We start from the raw sequence: 22,369 nt of genomic DNA on the forward strand, positions 1-22,369 counted from the left end.
GGCTCTCAGGAAAAAAAAAATGGAAAGGTTTGTTCTTTACACCACATACAGTGTACAAAATCTAACAAAACTGCCTGCTTGCAAGCAATAACATCAGCCAGCTACTAATATGCCTTACCTCCACTTTACCCTCCTTCTTCAAGTCATTTTCAATTATTTCTAGCACTTACTCAGCTTTTGTGAACAAAAAGTCATTTTCAACCAGAGAAACAACTTCAAAAAACCAAACCCTTCCAAATAATTACTAAAGCCTCTAGATTTCCAAGTGCCAAATACACATAACTTGGGAGAGCTCCAAACTAGGGCTGGGGTCATGCAGCAAAAATGCACCTGTCTGTGGTTGATAAAATGGCATTTGCTTTTCCTGTAAGAACATTTAACTGAGACCATCTGGGCCTCAGTCCCCAGTTACTTCACCTTAATACATAGGAGGACACACGTATTCATACACTGACCAAAAGATAAGCTACACCTCTCAAGCCACATGAGATAACCTTGTCACATGAAACCCCTAGCTGTCATATTCTTCAACACGGCTTGCGTAGAGGGTGTCAGTGATGTATTTAGAAAAAAAAAAAAAAAAGAAAAGAAAAGAAAACCTAAATAAGCAACAAAGAACCTAATGTAATGGAGAAACATCATACTAGGAAGCAGAAAACCCTGTCCCTCCCTGGCTCTGTCATTTACAAGTTATGTGACCTTTCCAAAGCCTCGTCTCCTCTGCTTATTCTCAATGCTCCAGCCATTTCACACCACTCTCCTTGGGCACACCGTGCTCTTCTGTGCCTCTGTGCCTCAGCTTTGGATAACCTTCCCTACCTGGAGAACCCCTCTGAAGCCTAGTTTAATTCTCATTTCTACAAATGGTACTCTCAGTTCCCTCATCTGAATGAAACGCACCTTGCTGTGGGAACTTTGAACACTATCTGCAACAAAATGCTGACCACACAGCCTTATCTGTGCCTATCTATCCATTTCCTCTACATTGTCTCTGCTCCTCAAGGGCAGGGAGCATCTCATCTTTGTACATTCAGAACTGTCAAACATTGAGAAGCACTCAGTACAAGTTTGTGAAATAAAGGATCAATGAAGGGATGAATAAAAAAATGCATCAAATTTCATCACCTTTATTTTTTTTTAAAGATTTTATCTATTCATTTGAGACACAGAGATACAGAGAGAGAGAGAGCATGAACAGGGGGAGAGGCAGAGGGAGAGGGAGCGGCAGGCTTCCTGCTGAGCCAGGAGCCCGATGCAGGGCTCGATCCCAGGACCCTGGGATCGTGACCTGAGCCGAAGGCAGACGCTTAACCATCTGAGCCACCCAGGCGCCCCCTCATCACCTTTAAAACAGGGATAATAGGGATGCCTGGGTGACTCAGTCAGTTAAATGTCTGCCTTCGGCTCAGGTCATGATCCCACGGTCCTGGGCTCCCTGCTCAGCGGGGAACCTGCTTCCCTCTCTCCCTCTGCCTCTCCCCCCGCTTGTGCGCTCACTCTCTCTCTCTCAAATAAATAAATAAAATCTTTTTAAAAAATAAATAAATAAATAAAACAGGGATAATAATGGTTACCCAGTTCATTCAGAAGTCATGATAATCAAAAGATGAGCTGGTGCTTTCACTGTTAGGCGCTCTATAAATGTAGTGATCATAATAAAGATGGTAATATTAAAAAACCACAATGTACAAATATAGTATAAGGGTTTCACATACAGTAAAAAAATCATCTATATATACTATATACCTAGGCTCAACTCAACTTTGATTTTTTTTTCAGAAAGGTAAATTAAAAATTCAGCAAAAAGGACACTTCATTGTCCAAAAACTCTTCTTATGAAATAAAACCAAATATCAAAAATCAGAGAATCACTTTACATATGGTTCTCCTTCTATTAATTATGCACATTTTTCCTCATGGATGTGTGAGTAGACAGATTCCGCTCTGTGATATAAACTGAATACTGCATATTCCACTCCCATGCTGCCATCTCAAAACATTTTAAAGGCAAAACTGCATTTCTCTGGAAGAACAAGTCCATGATGCACTAAAGGGTTGAGGCATCTCTTTAAAGAGAAAAAGATAACTGAGGGATTTTGAAAGTGAGCAAAAGCAGGATTATGATCTCATTTCAGCTGTAGGTAACTAAGGATGGTATGTTAAACATTTCTCTTCAAACACCTCTGTTCTTTCTAACCAAAGTACTCTCTTATCAGAGAGAAAGAATCCTCACATTTAATCAAGACCACTGCTGTAACAATAAGTTCTAAAGCAGTTTCATGAGTTTGAGGAAGCACATCATCCATCCTAGCCATGCGTTTACTCCAAAATACCATGTCTTCTCAGGCCCTAGGACAATGGGGCATTATCACTGGAATAGCTCAATTGTAGAAATACCAGCTTTGGTACACTGAAATCTAAAAACTATTTAATTTATATGTCATGATTATTTTAAGCTGACAAATAACTGTAAAATTATGTTCAAGTCCCACTGTTCCCATTATGTAGAAGACCTAAACAGATCTAGTTCCTAAACGTGTACACACAGACAAGGTCAAGCTCTGGCCAGTCCAAATCCTGCAAGAGAGTTAAACTAATCTCATCATCAGACAGAGGATGGGAACTGAGAGTTCTCACTAAAAGGATGAAAAGGCTGTCCCAGCTGCAAGTTATCATAAGCTAGTTGGCCCATCATCTGCCCGGCTACAGCTGTATCCAACTCAGTTCACCCAAAGAGATTCACACTCTCATGGTGCCAAAATGAGTGTCTCTCTTTTAAAAAAGAAAAAAAAAAATGCCCAATTGAAAATAACTCTCTAATCTGCATCCTTTCAATAGAACTGAAGTGCACTTCACCAACACAGAGCACGGGCATCTTGAATTAGCAGAGAACTATTTTTAACACATGAAGGATAAGATATGAAATTAGTTTCACGGGGAATGAGAACCTTGGAGATTATTTACTTTGCCTTAATTACTTTGACTCACCATTAATTTAGCTTTCCTAGGGTACTAAATATTTCATGCTAAGATTTTGAGACTAAAGAAACTTGAGCACAAATTTGGAGCTTTGGAAGTCTGCAGCAGCATCTTCAACACTGAGGCACGGATGCCCCCATTGGGCATCGAAGTCTACTCATGTCACACTGCTCAATGACATTTTCAGTTGCTGTTTCTGTATTGTCTTAACCCTGGGACTGGAAGCTCTGCCCTGGCTATATAGGGAGCCAAACTTTATTCAGCTTCTGTTTAACTCCTCAGCCAATAACATCACTAGTGCTCACAGCTACTGTCGAGACTGCCAAATAGGGCAAGTAGCAATTGCACCGAGCCAAGGAGAGAAAAAGTTTAGACTGCACATTTAAAGCTTTTAATGATCAGTGCAATTGGGCAACGGAGTCAATTCCCAGTAAAGGTGACTAAGGAGACACGAGAGCAAATATTCTGTAATGGGTTCATTACAGCATCAGTGGGGAAGAACGCACTCGGTTCCCACTAAAGCACCTACAGTGAGCAGGGTCTGCCACGGACAGCTGGGCATTTGCCAAGGCCCTGTACTCTCCCCCATGGCTCTTCATCAGTGGTCCACTGGCAGACACCACAAACAACGGGGCAGCGCATAGCAGCCAGCAGGAGCCCAAGGACAGCAATGCACTTGTTGCCAGAAGCAATCCAAGACTCACTAGGACCACTCAATCTGTCAGTGCCCTCCAGCTCCACCTAGCATTCAGCCATTTAAAGAGGGGGAGGGTGGTGAGAGGCTGAGAGAGCTGGAGCTCTCCTTTTGGCCCCTGCCCACAAAGAACTCTTCCTTATTCTAACTGGCAGAAGAGCCAACCCTGTGTTACATGATTCCATTCCTGTGAGTTGAAGCCATCACTTTTCTCCACTAAACATGCTACACCCTAACACTTTTTTTTAATAGAAATGTATTTTTGCTCTTTAGTTATAAGTTGCCCTTTTTTCTTCTTCTTCTTCTTGATCAGGATATTGTTTGACTTCATTGAGCCCTATCCATCTAGTATTCTCAACCCAAATAAACAGCAGCCAAGTTCACACATCTCCAAAACTCTACCACTTCCCTACTTTGTAATAAAAGTGCCAACCTGTGTGTTCCCATTGGCATGTGTGGCATGGAAATAGGCTTCCATGATACACATTTCTAATTTAACAATAATTTCTACTTCTTGAGCATATTCGTAGCTTTAGAACATGCTCCTGTATACCATACACTTTATCTTATCTATTTTTACCATTTGGCCCCTTTCTTCATGTCCCAAGCTCATGGGAGTCCCTACTTGCAGCATCCACAGGTTAGCCTGCTCCCTTTGTCACTATTAGTCCAACTTCCTTATTTTCTAGGTCATACACCTCATTTGGGCCATTTGAACTTTGGGCTCATTTTTATCATTTACAATTTTAAGGTGAATCTCTTCAATGCCATCTTAATATTAACACTAGACACTATATTCCTTCTTTTGTATCAGTTAAAATAAAACAAAGCAAGTTGTTATTAATAATTTCTATATGGGAGAGAAGGAGCATCGTAGAGCAAACTGTGGTGAGAAAACGGGTTCAGAATTCTTGCTGCTTCTACATACTAGCTATGCAGCGGACCAGTTAATCTTTCTGAGTTTCAGTTTCCTTTTACTATTGACATAAAAAAGGTCATTATGAGGATTAAACAGGATGGTATCTAAAACTGTGCCAAAAATACTCAAAACACGTTCTCTATAACCCTGAGATTTTCTGCTATGTTTCCATTCAAATGCTCTTCTCATTCACATTAATAAAGGCCATCCTGGCAAAGAGCATCTCTCTGCCATCGGTTCCCTGAAAGTGTACAATCCATAAGCTTTCCCATTCACTTCCTCAAAAGGATGGCCAAGGTCCTGCCATCCCAGAGATCACTGATTTCTAAGTTAGCTTTTTCTACCAAATTCAACCGTAAGAATTTCAGAAGTCCTATAGTTGAAAGTGCAGACTAAACACATGAGTAGCTACCATCTCCCAGCACTTCCAATTATGTTTGGCTGGTCTTTATAACATGCACGGGAATGAGGACGTAGACAATACAGAGTTACTCCAGAGCACATGCCAACGGGAACATACAGGTTGGCACTCAGGGGCACCCAGTCTATTCCGCAGCCATCACTCACCAGACAGTAGGCCTGCAGCTGGTAGAATACATTCCTCTCTATCCTTCTCTCTTTTGCCTTCCTGGTGAAACATTTTCCACACAGAAGCTTTGATTAACCTCAAAATATGTCATGTCAAATTTTCCTTGCTCAGAGAAATTGTGACACCTGAAATTCTGCTTCAATTCTGAAGTCTCTACTTAAAGATTCAGAAGCAAAAAGAAAAGAAAAGAAAAGAAAAGAAAAAAACCTCACAACAGGCAGTTGAGGGATTTCAAAATATAATTGGCAAGAGTGTGGTTTTACAGTTTAGATGGCTTATGGCAATTAAAATGTAAAATGGGCATATCTTTGATCCAGCAATGCCTCTAATAAGAATTTATCCAAATGAGATGACTGCACAAGAATAAAATGTTATATATGCAAGCATGCTTAGAGCAGCAATAATTTATAGACTGAAAAGCTGGAAACTTAAATGACTATCAGGAAACCCAAAGTAAAACTCCAAGAGAAGCCATTAGCTACCTCCTCTATAAGCTGTTTCCTCCTTATTTTCTAGCAGAGCTCTGAGTTTCCTATTCATGAACTTTGGATGGGACTGGCATAAACTTCTACTCAAATCAGAAGCAATCAGAATAATGCCATTCCCTTGGTCACATTACCCAAGATGGTCCAAGTAGAAGGAGCCTAGGATTTTAGTTCAATGATTGACAGAGGGTCTCTATTTCTGGATAATGGACCCCTAGAGCTGCAGCTATTTTGCTACCATGAGGAGCATGAAAAAGAAAATTATAAAGAAAAAATTCCTAAATCCTGATTAAATCATGTCTGAAGCCCCTACCCACTGGATTTTTCAATATATTCTTATTATTTAGTTATAATTCTTATTATTAGTTCATCCTGGGATTTGTATTAACTGCACGAAAAGCATCCAATAAAAACATTCAGTCATTAAAAAGATAATATATATTTATTGAAATGGACAGTTGCCCACCACATGCTATTAGAAAAACAAGCAGGTTGCAGAATACCACATACAGCAAAATCCCATTATTGAGAACTTCATCTGTACATGGTGTGTGTGAGTAGACATAGACACACACATATATAACGAGAAAGAGAGAAAGAGGGCTATCCTTGGAAGAATTTTATGAAAATGTCAATAAGGGCTAACTCTAGTATTTCTGAGGAATTTTACTCTCCTTTTTATATTCTTCTATAGTGTGTGCTCTTGTACAACGACATGCATTTTTGTGGAACAGAAAAATTAAGCTTCAAAAAAACCGCTGGCTATTTACTGATTCTGTTTGTCTTCAGTGTAAAATAAATGGACAGCTTTGCCTCAGATCCCTCTCCAAACTTAAGTGGTCTAGGGAAAAAGATCAAAGCCAGTCAGGCACTCAAAATATTATTTCATTAAAAAATTCTATGATGAAGCAATGAAACCACTTTAAGGTCTGAATTGTACATGCTGAAAAAGAAACACAGCCAGAGGTGCCAGAGTGTCTTTCTAGAAGACTGGAAATAACATTAATCAAAAAGAAACATCTTATAGAAGCTAAGAACTTCATATTCAAAGAGAGAAGGTGCCAGGAGAGCACCATGCACGGCTGCCTGCAGGAAGGGCTGGTGCCAAGGAGGCCAGTTAAAAGCTACACAGGGGTGGCTGGTTTGGGGTGCTGTTATGCCGGGTAGACTAGAGGGCTTAGCTCTTGACTGCTGCTGGATATTCACACCTGTTTCTCATGGAGACAAGTCCCCAAGGACCTAACACAGCTCCTTAGCAGGAGCCTTCTTTCAGTTACTTTCAGATCTCTAAAGGTCACAGTTTCAAAAACAACAGAAAACTAGATTCTCTGTGACCTCTTTCAGTTCTAAAATTGTAATTTAACCAAACATATTACAGAAATGGTGGCAGGGGAGGGAATTACTTGGATCAGATAGAAACACCTGACGTTGCAGACTCCGGCTAGAAGTAACCCAGTAACTACCTCGAAGATGTAGTACGGGGTTAGAAAAACCTACCAGAGGCAAACAGAAACCAGAAGTCAAAAAGAAAAATTGTGATTTGTTGATTGGTGATTTTTACTACAAATCGAAGGATTTTCTGACTTTAAAGTCTCAAAAACCTGGCTTGTAACATCAGTTAATTGAAGTGGACATCTCCCTAATAGGAATCCCCGTAGATACAAGGTACCTGCAAAAATACTAGGACGGTTTGTTTTATAAGTTCATTTGCAGCAGTTATAGGTTTCTTTTACAATAAATGACTATACTGTACCTACATTATATTTCATGATAATGCCATTGTTCGCAGTAGTCACCACTTAATTCTGGGAGAGTCACAATACTCCAAGAAAGAAAAGAATAAAAAACAAACACCACCCCATAAAACTGTCTATATTACATATTTATCTTTAGGATCAAATTAAAGTTCCATCTCCAAAAAGCACCCATCCCACTCAAAATTATGAGCATACACTAGGTTATCCATTTGGCTCTTCTCTGTTTCATTCGCATTCATCTCTCTTTAATGGACTGTTGGCAGCCTGCAATTTTAAAGGACACCAGAATGAGAAAGAAGACAACAATTGGTGGCTCTCAAACCTCAGTTCCAAGAAGAATCCTTTAGGGCCCCTCTCTAGTCCATTTGCATCAGTACTTTGAGGTGGGCTTCAGTATCTATACTTTTAACAAGCAGCCTACCGGATCTAAATAGGGGATGGACTACTCTTTGGGAAACAGTGATGTAGATAATTACAAGGTGACTAAGTCACTGAAACAGATAATCAAACTTGATTACATAGCTCCATTTGGATCACTGCACTTTTCTCCATATCAATGGTCTCTATTCTTGTCCCTTGTCCAGGAAGCCACCACCACCCTCTGTCTCTAGACTTGACCACTATTTCCAAGTCTGTTGTCTTGCTTCCACTCTTGCCCTCTCCATCCCCTTCTCCAGAAGCTTACCAGAAAGATCTTACATACTACAAGTCACACATCACTCCCCTTAAAACTCTTCAATAATAACTGCTTAATGGTGATGAGGTTTCCATTTGGGGTGATGAAAATGTTTTAGAACAGATACCAATGGTGGTTGTACATCGTCATGAATGTACTAAACAGCACTGAATTATTCACTTTAAAATGGTTCATGTTATATGAGTTTCATCTCAAACTGAAAAAAGAAAAACCAAAACCAAAACTAAAAAAAAAAAAAAGCCAAAAACCTTTCAATAGCTACCTACTGCACGAAGGATAAAATCCAAAGTGCTCAGCATGGCCTAGGAGGTCTGGCATAATCAAGCCCTAAGCCACAACTCAGCAGCCTCATTCCCAGCTACGGTCTACCCTCACTCTCTGCACTTCACCCACACCAGCTATCTTTCAGTGGCTCCAAAACCCAAGCCCTACCTCATGTGCGGGATTCACAAATGGGACTCTCCATCTAGACAGCCCCAATCATTCTTCATATCTTCTATCTTTTTTTTAAGATTTTATTTATTCATCTGAGAGACAGAGAATGAGAGAGAGAGAGCACGAGAGGGAAGAGGGTCAGAGGGAGAAGCAGACTCCCTGCTGAGCAGGGACTCGATCCCGGGACTCCAGGATCATGACCTGAGCCAAAGGCAGTTGCTTAACCAACTGAGCCACCCAGGCGCCCAATCATTCTTCGTATCTTAAAAATTATTTTCCCTATAAGCCTTCTCTGATTATTTCAACCTTTCTACACCCTTTTAGAGAAACCAGTTCTTTTCCAAGTTTTTATGAAGAGTTCCAATTATAGAATTATTTTGGGGTTACTTAATACCCTTTCCAGTAAACCGTGGGCTCCCAGAAGGGCAGGAACAGTGATCATTTTTGTTCACTGCTATATTCCCAGCACCTAGCATGAACTTGGCACAATACCCATTCACTGGGGACAAGGAATATGTAGCATGCTTTCCTCCAAAAACATTAAATCTCTACTACAGAATGAGTATCAAGCTAGGTCACAGTATTATGTGAGGTTTAAAACACATATGTCAACATTATTCTTTTAATGACTAAATGAGAAAAATCACAAACTACTTAGGGCCAACTCAACACAATAAAGCACACCAACCAACGCACAGAAAACAATTTCTCTCACTTCTACAGTGCCTGCTCTGTGCTTCTTGATGGGTTCAGGTCCCTACCGCCCAAGAAAATTCCATTTAAAACCTCTCTCCTCATGCCACTGCACATTACTGAGCAATGAGGGAAAAAACAGGGACTCTATCTTTGCAGAAAGATGCAACTGTGGTGAGTAAAAGACCAGGATTCAGAAGGATGTCATGGGAAACCATTAGCTGCTCTCACATAGGCACTACTTCCCAGAGTAAAAAGTGTATGGAGTACTCCCAGGGAAAAGGGACCCTGAACCCAGCCAGTTCTGAGAGATGACCAGAAAAGGGAAATAGATGAGAAACTCACATAAGAGCGGGCGTGATTGGTGTTTTGTTACTAAACAAACTGTTCTTTAGTGATTATAGGTGAGCAAGTGATTTCTTTTTTCCAGTCTTGCACTTGTATTAACCACAACCCTAATGTGTCCATGAGGCTGAAGTATGTCTCAATTACTTACCTTCAAAGCTTATGTCCATTTAAAATAAGCTTATTTCTTTTCCATTGTCAGCCTGCCCAGAGCCACCTAATCTACAATTCTCCTGCCCAGCACTCACCACTTCTGATCATTATGGAGAGCAGAGGCAAGCAAGGAGCCTTACAGGCAGCTTCCAAAGAGATCCATCTGTTCATAACTGTGTGTGCTAGCCCACTAAACACTCTCCAGCCCGTCCACTGCAAAGACAGGAGAACACCAGGACCTGAACACATCTATAGCCCACAGCACAGGCTCCTTTTCAATATGTAAATTCTTCTTTAGCCAAAACTTTGGATTTTCCCAGGCCCTAGTCCACCGTCCCAGTAGTGGTTTGCATGGCTGTCCATTTAAAGACCATCCCCATGTGTGCTGCAATGCCTAAAGGTACTGTTCGTGGCCCCGTAAGTGAGGGCCACCTACAACTGTGTTGTGTGTGTGACCTTCTGGACATCTCAGTCGGAGATAGCTCGAAAGCTTTCTCGTTGCTCCAACTCCAGCTCTCTCTCAGTTGGGGACGCCCTGGAGAAAGACAAAGCTGGGGGTGCCTGGGTGGCTCAGTCGGTTAAGCGGCTGCCTTCGGCTCGGGTCATGATCCTAGGGTTCTGGGATCAAGCCTGGCATCAGGCTCCCTGCTCGGTGGAGAGCCTCCTTCTCCCTCTCCCTCTGTCTGCTGCTCTGCCTACTTGTGCTCTCTCTCTATCTCTGTTAAATACATAAATAAAAATCTTTAAAAAAATAAAAAATATATATATAAAAAAAAGAAAGACAAAGCTGCCTAATGCACCCAGCTATGAGACCAATATGGTTGCAACCAGCAAGACTGCCCTCCAACAAGGGGAGGAGGAACCTGAGTGGTCACTGCACTGTCCTAACACCTTCCCCTAAGCATACTAAGTTTCTCTTTCATGCCCCTTCCTTAACGTGGCATGTGGCCCTCACGGTGGCTCCCAGCTTTGCTTCCAATGACAGGGCTTCTAAATGTGCTTTAAACTCGAAGATTCTACTGAGCCTGTTCCCTTCTCACAAAAACGTTGTTATTCCCATTGTTGCCATTGTTTTCGTTACAGAATCACATATGCTTCTATAGGAGATGAGCTGGAGGGGCCAATAATACAAATACACAGCATCCTTGGGCAGGGAAGTGAAATGCCAGCAAAACTAAATCCTAATATAGCAGACATATGCCCCGTAAACCAAAGTACATTCAGGAGTGAGTCACGAGACCAATATGTGAACATGGGCATAAGGGTATTACACATGGAGATGAGGTAAGTACTGCTAGCAGAAGATAATAGGGAAGGCTAGTAAAAGAGGGGCCCCAGGACAGAATCACAAAGACATTAGGGAAGGTTGCCAGAATCCCAAATGTATCAGACAAAAGGAAACCAGTGTTGGAAAACCAGAGACTGGGAGCGGCTGAATAATCGGTAAAGGGACTGGGAATCTAGGTGGGAGAGGTGAGATTACAAACGCAGGTGCTTTCTACCCTGACTGGAGCTAGCAAGATTTTTCCAGTGGAAGAAGCCAGAATAACAGAAGAAGAAAACCCCGTCAGATTTATACCATTTCCATACTTTAAGGAACTGCAAAATCTCTAACTAGGAAAACAGAAATCTCTTCAATTATTTTTTTACAAGGGAAATTTAATATAGAGAATTGGTTACTCAGGTGATGGTGGAGCAGAAAGCCTAACAGGATAGGGAGGTAGTTCAAAGACCAGCAAGAGCAGGAAGCTGCGACCTCCCCAAGGCTGAAGAGACGATAGCAGGAGGTTATGTGTCTGGAGTCCATGGGCCAAGGTCGCTTGCAAGCAGCGAGAACCAGAGCCAGTCTGTCAAGCATGAGTGGTACTCTAGTGGGAGGGATTCCGACTGCCAGGGGTGCCACATGAAGCTCAGGGAAAGGAAAAAATACCCTGGCTTTGCCCTTCGCCCTTCCCTCTCTCACCAGTGTCTCCCACAGGCTGAACACGGCGAGCCAGCCAACTCAGACATCTGAGAGAGCAGACTGAGGGGTGAGCCCGCTCCAACACAGGGAGGAAGAGGAGAGGGCCAAGAACGCGAGAAGAGAAGGACAGAAACTCTAGTACAAGGAAGGTGACGTACAATGAGATTTAATAAGCAAGCATTTTTTGCAACAGACATACTTTTAAAAGTTTGCTTATTGCCATATAATGGCGCCAGTAATGAAGCGGTCACCCAGTAACAAAGTGGAAGCTATACCATGGCCTACTGACCTTCCTGCCATGTTGGGTGGCCCTGGATAACACTCTCGAGAGTCCCAGAGTTAGAAGGGGGTTAGGGAATTTATTCTCTAATGCTCTTTCTTCAGTTACAGGTAAGCCAGGACTAGTCCAAACAAGCAAATTTTTTCCAAAATTTTCAAATGAAAAAGACCCTTACTTTTTAAAGTAAAAAATATCATAGGCATTGAATAGAAGAAAACTTGCATGCACATGTGTGTGTGCACACCCAAATGATTACAAGTAAAACTGGGGAAATCTGAACAAGATTGGTGGATTGTATCAACCAATATCCCGGCTGTAATACTGTACTATAGGTCTGCAAGATATTATCACTGGGGGGAAATGGGTAGAGTGTACACAGAATCTCTGTTATTTCTCACAATTCCATATGAATCTAGAATGATCTCCACATAAAAAGTTTAATTAAAAAACATCATAAATATGTGCATAATATTCTCTATTAATAAGGCTGCGTTCCTTCCATTGTGTTTCACCCATGGTGTCTCCAGCCTCCTTATGCTCACATATCCAGTATTTCCGCTGCCATGACTCTGTTCTGTTAAGCAAGGCCCAGTACGCTCTTTGCTGACCCATTCTACTTCTTATAATTCAGTCTTCTCCTTGTTATTGGTTCAGGGCTACTTTTGCAGAAATATGCTGGTGTCAGGTTGCTCTTGTTTGATTATTCAGCCTTTGCATTTCTGACTACAGACAGAGCCAGAGTGTTAGTGTTTATATATGGGACAATTAGAAGGCTGCCGAATCTTATTTCATATCATCTAACAAGCTTTAACCTGTTCATTTCATGATTAAGCATTTAATTCAAAACAGCTCTCTTGACGGATTTATCCTTTCCTTTTCTCCCACCCTCTGTACCCTTTGATCTCCTTTGGGAGCTGGTGGCCTAAGAATGGGCAGGAGAAACCGCAAAGAAAACCCTGGCATTTTGACAGAGCAAGAGAAAAGAACCAGCCCCACCCCCAGCTTCCACTCATTCACTTAGCTAAAATACAGGCTATCAGAGAAGCAGAGAAAACAATAGACGTAAGTACATGCTAGGTCTTCCAGAAACCAATGGTGGATGAAAATCACCTCTTGCTCAAGAGTATGGGGGAAAATCACTATTCATCACAAAATGGACACGCGTCACATGCATCTCTGCAACTCTCCTGCTCTATATAACTCCACAGATCCTTCCTGTAAAATATAACTTTCTTCCTTTAATGATCCAGCAGTGAATTATTTATATTCTTCAATTTATCTTCCTGTCTTCTTTTATTTATTCCCAGACTTGTGTTACTTAACTCTAGAAAGCCTGACCAAGGTTACAGGCAAGGCACAGGAGTCTCTGTCCTTCAGGGGGACCGAGCCTAATGCACAGAGTAGGGCCATGGTGCATAGCAGAGCAATGAAATCTCATTTTTGGAACGGCAGCCGGAAAAGTGACCACACACTGCCGGCCTCCATGTCGTGACAGCTTTCCATCAAAATCCATTTTGCGTCCCCACAGCTACAACCTTCACTTTGGCGGGCATCATTGCTTGCCTGGGCACTGCCACCTCCTAGCTGATCTCCATGCTCCTGACTCTTCCTCCGTCAATCCACTCACCACACATCTGCCCGCATGACTTTCCCAAGATGCAAATCAAAAATGACGATGCCTACATCTTAATCCTTCAGTGGCCCTCTATCATCACCTGAGACCAGGTCTCCCAAATTTGCCTCATTATAAAAAAAAAACAGTGGGGGCATTAATAAAAAATAAAAATAAAGCAGATTCTTCCATATCTTATGTTGGGTTCCTCCAGAAACAGACCTTGCAACAGAATTTAAGTGCAAGTTATTTATTTAGAAGAGGATCCTTGGAAGCACTGACAGAGGAAAGAGACAGCCAACAAAGCACAGATACCTAGCACATTGCCATTATGGCAGATTCACCAGGGAATTTGGGGACGTAGTGCAGAACATGTGTCAGCTATTGTACCAGAGGGTCCAAAACGTTAGTGTATTACCTTCCAGCTCCCTCTTGTCATTGGCATAGGTCCACTGAGGCCATTAACTTCACTGCCCTACCAAGCTGCCCTACATGCGGAAGAGAAAGCCTTCAGGCAGGGAACGAGAGCTGCTTGCAGAAGAATTTTGCAGACATATACTGGAGCAGTGACCATTTGGGCAAATTAAGTATGAAAGTGACCATGTCTGCTCCCACAGGCCATGTCCCTGAAGATTCTGATTCAGTGGGTCTGGGGTGGGACCCAGGAATCAGCAGCATAGCAAGTGTTTCATGTGATTGTGCAGAACAAGCAGATTGTAAAACACTGACTAATATCATTACGCTCAAAAGCTTGTTTGGGTTCTGCTAGGTCCTCCATTGTCTGTCTGCTGTTCTGCTTCCCAGACCTACTGACCCTCCTTCACAGTCACCGTTAAACCAAACCAAATTTGTGCATTTCCCTGCAAACAGCATATTCTCTTCCATGAGCAGGAACTGTGCCTTAAAAATCTTTATCATCACCAGGGCCAAATACTGTACCATTCATATAGTAAATGCTCAATAAATAATTTATTGTTAAAGAAATAATCCTAAAAGAAAATAGTATAATATTATTTAAGTGTTCCCTGGACAAAACTACCTTCCCTATGCATCAAAATAGTAGGTGCAATTTTACCAGTGAAATTAAACAAATATATATTGGCTAATGTTTGCAAGACACTCAGGAATCCCTCCAGAAAAGTACTATAACCTTTTATCAGTATACAACTTAACATCTTTTCCGCCCCCACAAGGGGAGTCCTTTAATAGAGATGGGCAAACAGGGGACATGATTTGGTCCTTGGCCACTGGATATGGTGCCTGCCTCTCCCCAACTTGGTGTGGCCCCAGGTTGGACATAGAGAGGTGTTTTTAAAACACATGGGAGGACTACCTCTCCACTTTCACAAAAAGGTGAATACAGGAAAGCAATCTGCTGAAGCTTTGTTGATGCAACACTATTAATGAATCCCTACAAAGGAGATAAATAGGTAGTGGTAGAAAGGTGAAGGATGTTTAGGACTAATTGGAAGCATGTCAAACTTTACCTACCTTGTGATTCTGCCAGGGTTGTCCATAGAGACACTATCACTCTCCACCTATTTCCAAAGATGGAGCAGGATAAAGAAGAAAGTCTTGTTTCAATGTCACTGAACTCGGGATTATGACTTCTTTCAATGACCAAAAATTTGGTACCTGGGATCTAGATGGTAACTTTGGGCTCTACCTCTTACTTGCAAGTGTTGCTGTTCTTTTTAAGCTACTAAAGGTGTTCTCTTGCAAATGAGACCAAAGCAAATATCTGGCCACTCGTAGTCACTAAAGACCTCGTCCATGGCTTTTTTTCCCACTGTTTGGGATGTTAACCACAGCCTCTTGGCCACATTCCAGTCTGGATAATTACACTGGGGCTAGCAAACTTCACCTTCCAGCTCCAACTAAATAAAGTATTCCTTTGGACTAGCTGCCATAACCTTTGTTCTGCTGCTGTGGGCTATTAAAGAGCTATTCTGTACTTAGGATGGCTGTATTTGTGAAAAATCAATACCCCTGGTATAACTTCCTGCACTGACAAGAAGTATATTCCACAATATCTCACTGGCTAAGTTATTTTTTTTAATATAGTGCCAGAAACAATTAGAAAACTAGAGTAATTTCTTCTCCATCGTCTCAACTTTTACTATTCATACAGATAGAGATTGAAATGTTTGCAACATTATGTAAAGAAGAAGGGCAGGTATGTATTCCACAAAACACACAATGAATGTCTACCACATGCGAGGCTCTATTGTAGGTACTGGGTATTGCTGTAAAGGCTGTGGGTTATGTTCTCAGCATAATTTGAGAATTTTCCAAAGGGAATAATTCAATTTAACTCTTCCTTTGTTACTGTATTTCTGAATCTGAATATATCCACTTAATATATCAACATTACCATGCACAGGGCTCCCAATAAAAACACTATTTTCACCCACTCTTAAAAGGGTCTAACCGGACTGGGGCAACCTGGGTGGCTCAGTTGGTTAAGTACCCACCTCTTGATTTTGACCCAGGTCATGATCTCAGTGTAATGAGATTGAGCCTGGTGTTGGACTCTGCACTGGGCGTGGAGTCTGCTTGGAATTCTCTCTCTTCTCTCTGCCCCTCCCCCACCCCCTATCCCTCCTTTGCTCTCATTCCTCCCCCCCAGAAAAAAAGTCTTAAACTCAATGTGTATGTAGGTATGTGTGTGGAAGGATATGTGTGTCTAAGAATGAGAAAATATGCTTTCTTGGCTAGCTTGGAGGGTAACAAATACTGCTTAGATATATATTTATTTATTTGCTTGTTTTTTTAGCAATCATCCTACTTGTGTGGGTGAGAGTTTACAGGTTATAATAGCAGAAGCAGACATAAGGAAATTGAAAACATAAATATCTCTTGTTTAAAGCTTCCCTTTACTATATGAAAAAAACCACAAATCTAGTGTTTAGTGTTCTATTACAAGGATGAAAACAACAGAAGGGGGAAAAAGTAAGTATCGTGTGTTTGTATATTCACATACACATATATGATCTTGTACATGGAGATTGGAGAGAGAAGTTAAATATCAAAATTCCAGTAGATTAAATTATGGATGAACGACAGAATATTTCACATGATTCCTCACAAAGAGAAATGGTTCAGAAATTTAAAAAAAAAATAACCTTAAAATTCAGATTAATCCTAGAGGATCCAAAACAGGTACTTGCCCTGGACAGACTATAACCAGACTGTGGAAAATGGTTTTAAAAATCAGTGAAGCTCACTTGAAATCTGCCAAATTATTATTCTGCTTGAAAATCTTCCTAGCTAGAACAAGTTAATAGCAGGCTTCTAAAACTAGGTTAAACATGCTGTAAATCAATTTATTCCCCCCCTACAAATCTGCTAAAGTACATGCTTTTCTGGTGAAAATGGTTCTCCAGTGGTACTTAATACTGTCACTTTATTGTTTCTCCAACCAGTACACTTCAAGTTTTTCTAAGTTGTTACATTAAAGTTAAATGCCTATCTTTGACATAAATAATAAACAATGAAATACATTGTTTAAAATAGCGGAAGGAACCTCAAAATGTATCACACAGGTGATACATAGCCTAAGTTTAGAAGAAATGATTAATAATGCATATGGGATCCAAGTTTGCCACCCAATAATTTATTCATTATCATTTTATTGAGTTAAGAAACAATGGGCACTATTACCATCTCTCACAGATAGATGACTCGTCCTCCACCAACATGCTTCAGGTAGCACCTTTGGCAAGATGGCTTTGATAAAAGACTGAAATGAATACTATGCAGAAACACAGTCTGTCCCATGTACTTTAAAGAGCCCAAATCACTACACCCACGGTATGTCTACCACGTTGCCGTTAGAAGACCGGAATGGGTGATTAATTAGCTGTAATGTTTAAACTCTCGCTGGTATAAAAGCCGACCAACACAATCTTCAATCTTATCCCCACTTAAAATTCCCACAGAAAATAATGGATCATTAAAGATTACACAAAGGTGTAAACAATTACCAAAGCAAGGGACAGGGCTTTCCCAGTTTGGGGAAAGAGGTGGGAGTCACAGGACTTCCACAGATTGGAGGCAGAATACATGATATACAACGCATCTTACACCATAATCTAGCCTAGTGTCAATACTAAATATTTATTCCCAAATAGAACTGTATTTTCTAAGTATATTTATTAGGATAAAAATCTTTTTTTATATAACTTTTATGTAACTCAAGAACAAGAATAATTCCAGGGAGGAAATGGAAAAAATTTCCAAGTGTGACCCAAGGAAAGACATTCTGGAGATGGCTCAGTCACCAGGGTCAAGACACATCACCTCACTGTGCCTCAGTGTCCCATAAAATGAAAGAGTTAGGCCACAGCGTGAATCTCTAATTCCCTGCTAGCAGTAAAATCCAGCTACCTGTTTAGGTATCATAGAGAACTCAAGTTTTTGTAAAATCCTAGGAGCACCTGACGGTAGCAGAAAATGTGTTTACGGTGTTTATTGACTATAAAGGGAAGAATGAGAAGGGTCTAAACAATCCTCTCAATCTTGCATTTTTCAGTTTAGACTAGGCTTAAGAGGGCAACTGAAATTAGATGCTTCATTTCATCCCACAATAACAATATAATTCTTATTATAATAAAAATTTTAAATACTCTTTTTAAAAACATCCCAAAAAAGAAACAGCTTCACCTTACTCAAATGAAACTTAGAGCTGTCTCAAGTGGAGGGTTTCGGTGCTTGAGCTACAGTATGGGTGTGAGGATGTGGAAGCAGCTGTCACTGCTTTGTTTTTCATTCACAGTAGGTGGTTGCCAAGCAACAAAATACTATTGTCTGTTTCCATGATCTATTGGCCAATTCTACTGGTGATAATGCTTTCTACAGTTTAAAACAGGGCCACCGTTTGTACAAGCAGAAATGAGAAAAATTTTTAAGAATGACAACATATATATAAATAAATACACCGAATGTACCCCCAAATTATATATATATACATATATAGCTACGTGTGGATATACATACATATATTTTGCATTTATGCATATGTGTGTGTGTGACTATATACATTCTTTTTCTACCTACCTCAAAACCTATCTAAATTTGAGAGCTCAAAAACTAGACTCTGAATCCCTTGAAGGCAAATCAAGGCATGACCTACGGATATGAAAACATAGTAAGAATTATATTTTCAACAATAGCAGTAATTTCCAGTTTGCCAGATGTATCAAATCTGTCCCTTGAATACAAAGTCCTACAGTCAGAAAGCAATTCTGTCTACTTACATAAAAATAATAATAAATGGAAAGACTTTACTATCTACTTTGGAATTACCTTATTTAACATACTGTATGACTATGCGCTACCACTGTGTACAAAGATAATAACTGAAATGGGAAAATTTGGTTGCTGTTTACACCCAAGAATCTTAAAATACATTCATTTTTAAAATAATTGAATTGTTCTCCCTGGAACAGCCTCATGCGATTCCCACTTTGTTTTGATATGGGTCCCTGGGGAATAACAGTCCTGCTATGTTATTCTTGCATATTTCACTACTCGCAAATAAAATAACACCCAGTGTACTCAATATAAAGTTGTCAACATTAACTTGCATCAGTTGCTGTTTGTTTTGCATTGACAAGGCTTCTAAAGATAAAAATTACAATATTCTTAGATGTACAGACACAACATCAAAACAGCCTGAAGGAATTAAAGCTTGAAAATGCTAGAGGCAATCACGTTTTGAAATGAAGAGAAATCAGTATCATTTATGCATACATATATATTTCTGCAAAGGACCTAAATAACGCCAGAACAATCTTTGGATTTTATGCAATGCTCATCCGTCTTCTTTCACAATATTTCAAAAGCACTTTGCCTTAACTATTTAGTGCATCCCTCTAAAAGAACTTTTAAAATTCACTTTTTGAAATTCATTACCACTTGCAAATCTATATATTACAAGAAGCTGGAATAAACAAAATCCATTACATGGATTGACATTATTAAGAGATAAAGTCTCATATCAAAAGGACAGCGCCAGCAAAACAGAAACAAAGTGTGCTAATAATGAACTAAATATTATTCAAAACTACCCCGTTCTGGGACAGAGCCTTCTTCAGCAGAACCCACCCACCTCCCGGGAGTGCCCATCCGACTTTCTCCTTCACATTTCACCCCACAAATGACCCACTTTTTCTTCCTCAGCTTCCCAAGCTCGCCCACCTGTGTCCTTCCTTCTAACAAGGAACAATTTCCATCCCACTTTCTCCATCTTCTTCAGCTCTCTTAGCCACCCATTACTTTCTCCAAACTACTGGACTCAAACCTGCAGCCCAGTTTGCCACGAACCTCCGCATACGCACTTGTTTCCCTCATTCTCCTAGATATGCTTTAAAAACCTCTACCACGGAACAAATGCAATATTAGTAAAAGCAGGGGTACAAGCCAGTTTTTGTGTTGTTTTTTACTTACAACAGTAGAATGTTGAGAGATAGAAAGGGAGAAAAGCAGGAGTGTATTTGGAGGGAGGAGGATGGGTGAGGGACTACACACAGCGGTGTAGACGCGGGGATCCTACAGACCCAGCTTCCCCACCTGTCGACCCCACTTCCCCCATGTGCGCGCCGCGGGATGACAACCACAACACTCCAGAACCACCCCCTCCGGAAAGGAGGCGGGGTTACGCCTTCAGCCAATCAGAACCCGCGAACTCCGGGTGTCCAACCTATGGGGTGGCCGTGGCCCTGTAGGGAGGAGGACGTGGGGTGGTCGGGGAGGGGCCGCGTCCGTGGGAGGCGCGCACGTGTCGAGTCCAGGGAGGCAGGGAGGCGGAGAGGCGGCAGGCGTCCAGGACCTGAGGCGCGCGCGAGCTCTGCACCCTGGCAGCCACCGAGTCCAGCTGCCCAGTGCCTCCTCTGCCTCGGACTCGGCGGGCCAGGACGTGCTCCCGCCAAGGAAGACACGTCCAAGGTGTCCGAGTTCCCCGTGTAAGGGGACAGTCACAAATAACAGTACCTAGCGCAGAGGAGAAGGCGAGTGAAGTTTCCGGCCCGCACCACAGCGGAGTCCGCCAAGACAGTGAGGACAAGGGACGCAGGGTGGGAGGGTGACAATCGGGAAGGCAGAGGGCAGCGGGAGGGCTGCGCGAGCAGGACGCCGTCCCAGGTGCTGTGCAGGGGGCGGCGGGCCGCTGGGTGCGCTGTCCAAGGTAAAGGGGAGGTGGGAAGCGCGCGGCGGGCGCGGAGCCCGGAGCCAACACCGGCTGGCGGCGGCGGGGAGAGCGGGGAACAGCAGTCTGGGGCGCCGGGCACCCCCTGGCTCGTAAAAGTGACAGTGCTGGAACTGGGATAGAGCGGGGAAGGGCGCGGGGGACTGCGCGGAAGCCCCCAAGCTTCCACGCACCCCTCCCCACCACCCTCACCTCTAGCTCCATTCCCCTCCCCCTCCCCGGAGCCCACTCCCCTCCAAGCCTCTGTCCCGGGGCCGTGGTGGGGGCGGGACCGGGGAACCCCGGCTCCAAGCCCGGACACCCCAGAGAGGCTGCGGGCCCCGGAGCTGCTTGCTTACCTGGAGCCGCGGTACAGGGAGCGGGAGCAGCCCGCCGCGCGGAGCCGGGCGCTGGGCGCGGCGCGGCTCCTCCTAGCCTCGGCGTCCTCCTTCTCCGCTTCTCCCGGACTCGTCCCGAGCACGAAGCTGCAGGACGCGGCTAGGCTGCCGCTGCGGTTCCCTCTGCTGCCTCCGCCGCCGCTGCCGCAGACAGAGGACGCCCCGTGGCGACTGGAAGCCTGTGTGAGTAGCGGCGCCCGAGAGAGTGGGATCTGGTGGAGACTCCGCGGCTCGGGGCGCGCGGGCGTGCGCACGCGCGCCTGCGAGTGTGAATGTGTGTGAGTGTGCGCGCGCGCGCCCACGGGGTGGGGGAGTCGCGAGGGGAGGGGGAGAGAGGGCAAGAGATGCTCGTAGGGACCGAGGCAAAATTCTTTGCCCCCGGAAATCCGTAAAGCCGGAGAAGGAGGATCGAACACGCGTCTCGCCGAGGGGGAGCTGCCCGCGGGGCGGCGGCAGAGGGGGGAAGGGAAGGCAGCACGGCACGCGGGCTTCGGATCCGAGCGGGTCTGAGCCGAGCGGAGCGCGCAGCCACGGATGCAGCAGAGGCGGTGCCCGCAGCCCTCGGTCGCGCTGCCCCCTCTAGGGAGGGGCCGAGCCGCTGGCTCCCGCCACCGCCGCCGCTGTCCCGACTTCTTGGCTGTGCGCGGGGGACAGAAATCAGGACCCCACGGTTGCCACTGCAACCTTGGAGTCTCTCGGCCCACTAAGGGGCCGAGCAGAGGACCCGGGCGCACGTGGCCGACTACCGGCTGGAGTCCGCGTGTGCAAGCGCTGCGGGAGTGGGAGTGGGCGGTGGGCCCAGCCCACCGAATGCGGCCCACCGCCTTTTCTGTGTAGGGATGCGGGGCGGGGAGCAAGAGTGAGGTCTGTGGCGGGTGAGGACAGCTTGCACGGTCCGGAGGAAGGGAGGGCGTTTCTCACTCCCGGTGGAATGCTGCCTCTTTTTCTCCCCGGAGGCCACTTTTCCTCAAAGTTAATCCACTTCCCAGGTAAAAGTGCCGGTCTTTTCTTTGTTCGGATTCAGCTAACTGTGCAGGCAGCCGAGCACTGCCTCTCTAAAGTCAGGCTCCGCCAGGAAGCGGCCCGTGCGGCCATCGTGGGGCTGCTCTTGGCCTGTTAAACCCCACCCTCCTTCGTTCATCCAAGCCACACTGTTATATACCTTAGAAATAAAAAATTTAAAC

The 22,369-nt window shown here is 43.4% G+C and overlaps 1 protein-coding gene across 1 annotated transcript in view; it reads right to left on the reverse strand.

Moving 5' to 3' along the window:
- Positions 1-21,529, reverse strand: part of ENOX1 (ecto-NOX disulfide-thiol exchanger 1) — a 554,859-nt gene extending 533,330 nt beyond the window's left edge. The window contains exon 1 of the mRNA XM_073894310.1: positions 21,147-21,529. The gene's annotated coding sequence lies outside the window, so the exon portion shown is untranslated. The remainder of the gene's footprint in view (positions 1-21,146) is intronic.
- Positions 21,530-22,369: the final 840 nt, after the last annotated feature.

This window comes from Callorhinus ursinus, unplaced genomic scaffold (assembly GCF_003265705.2).
Source record: "Callorhinus ursinus isolate GAN/ISIS: 27379988/994484 unplaced genomic scaffold, GSC_fseal_2.0 scaffold7, whole genome shotgun sequence".
NCBI lineage: Eukaryota > Metazoa > Chordata > Mammalia > Carnivora > Otariidae > Callorhinus > Callorhinus ursinus.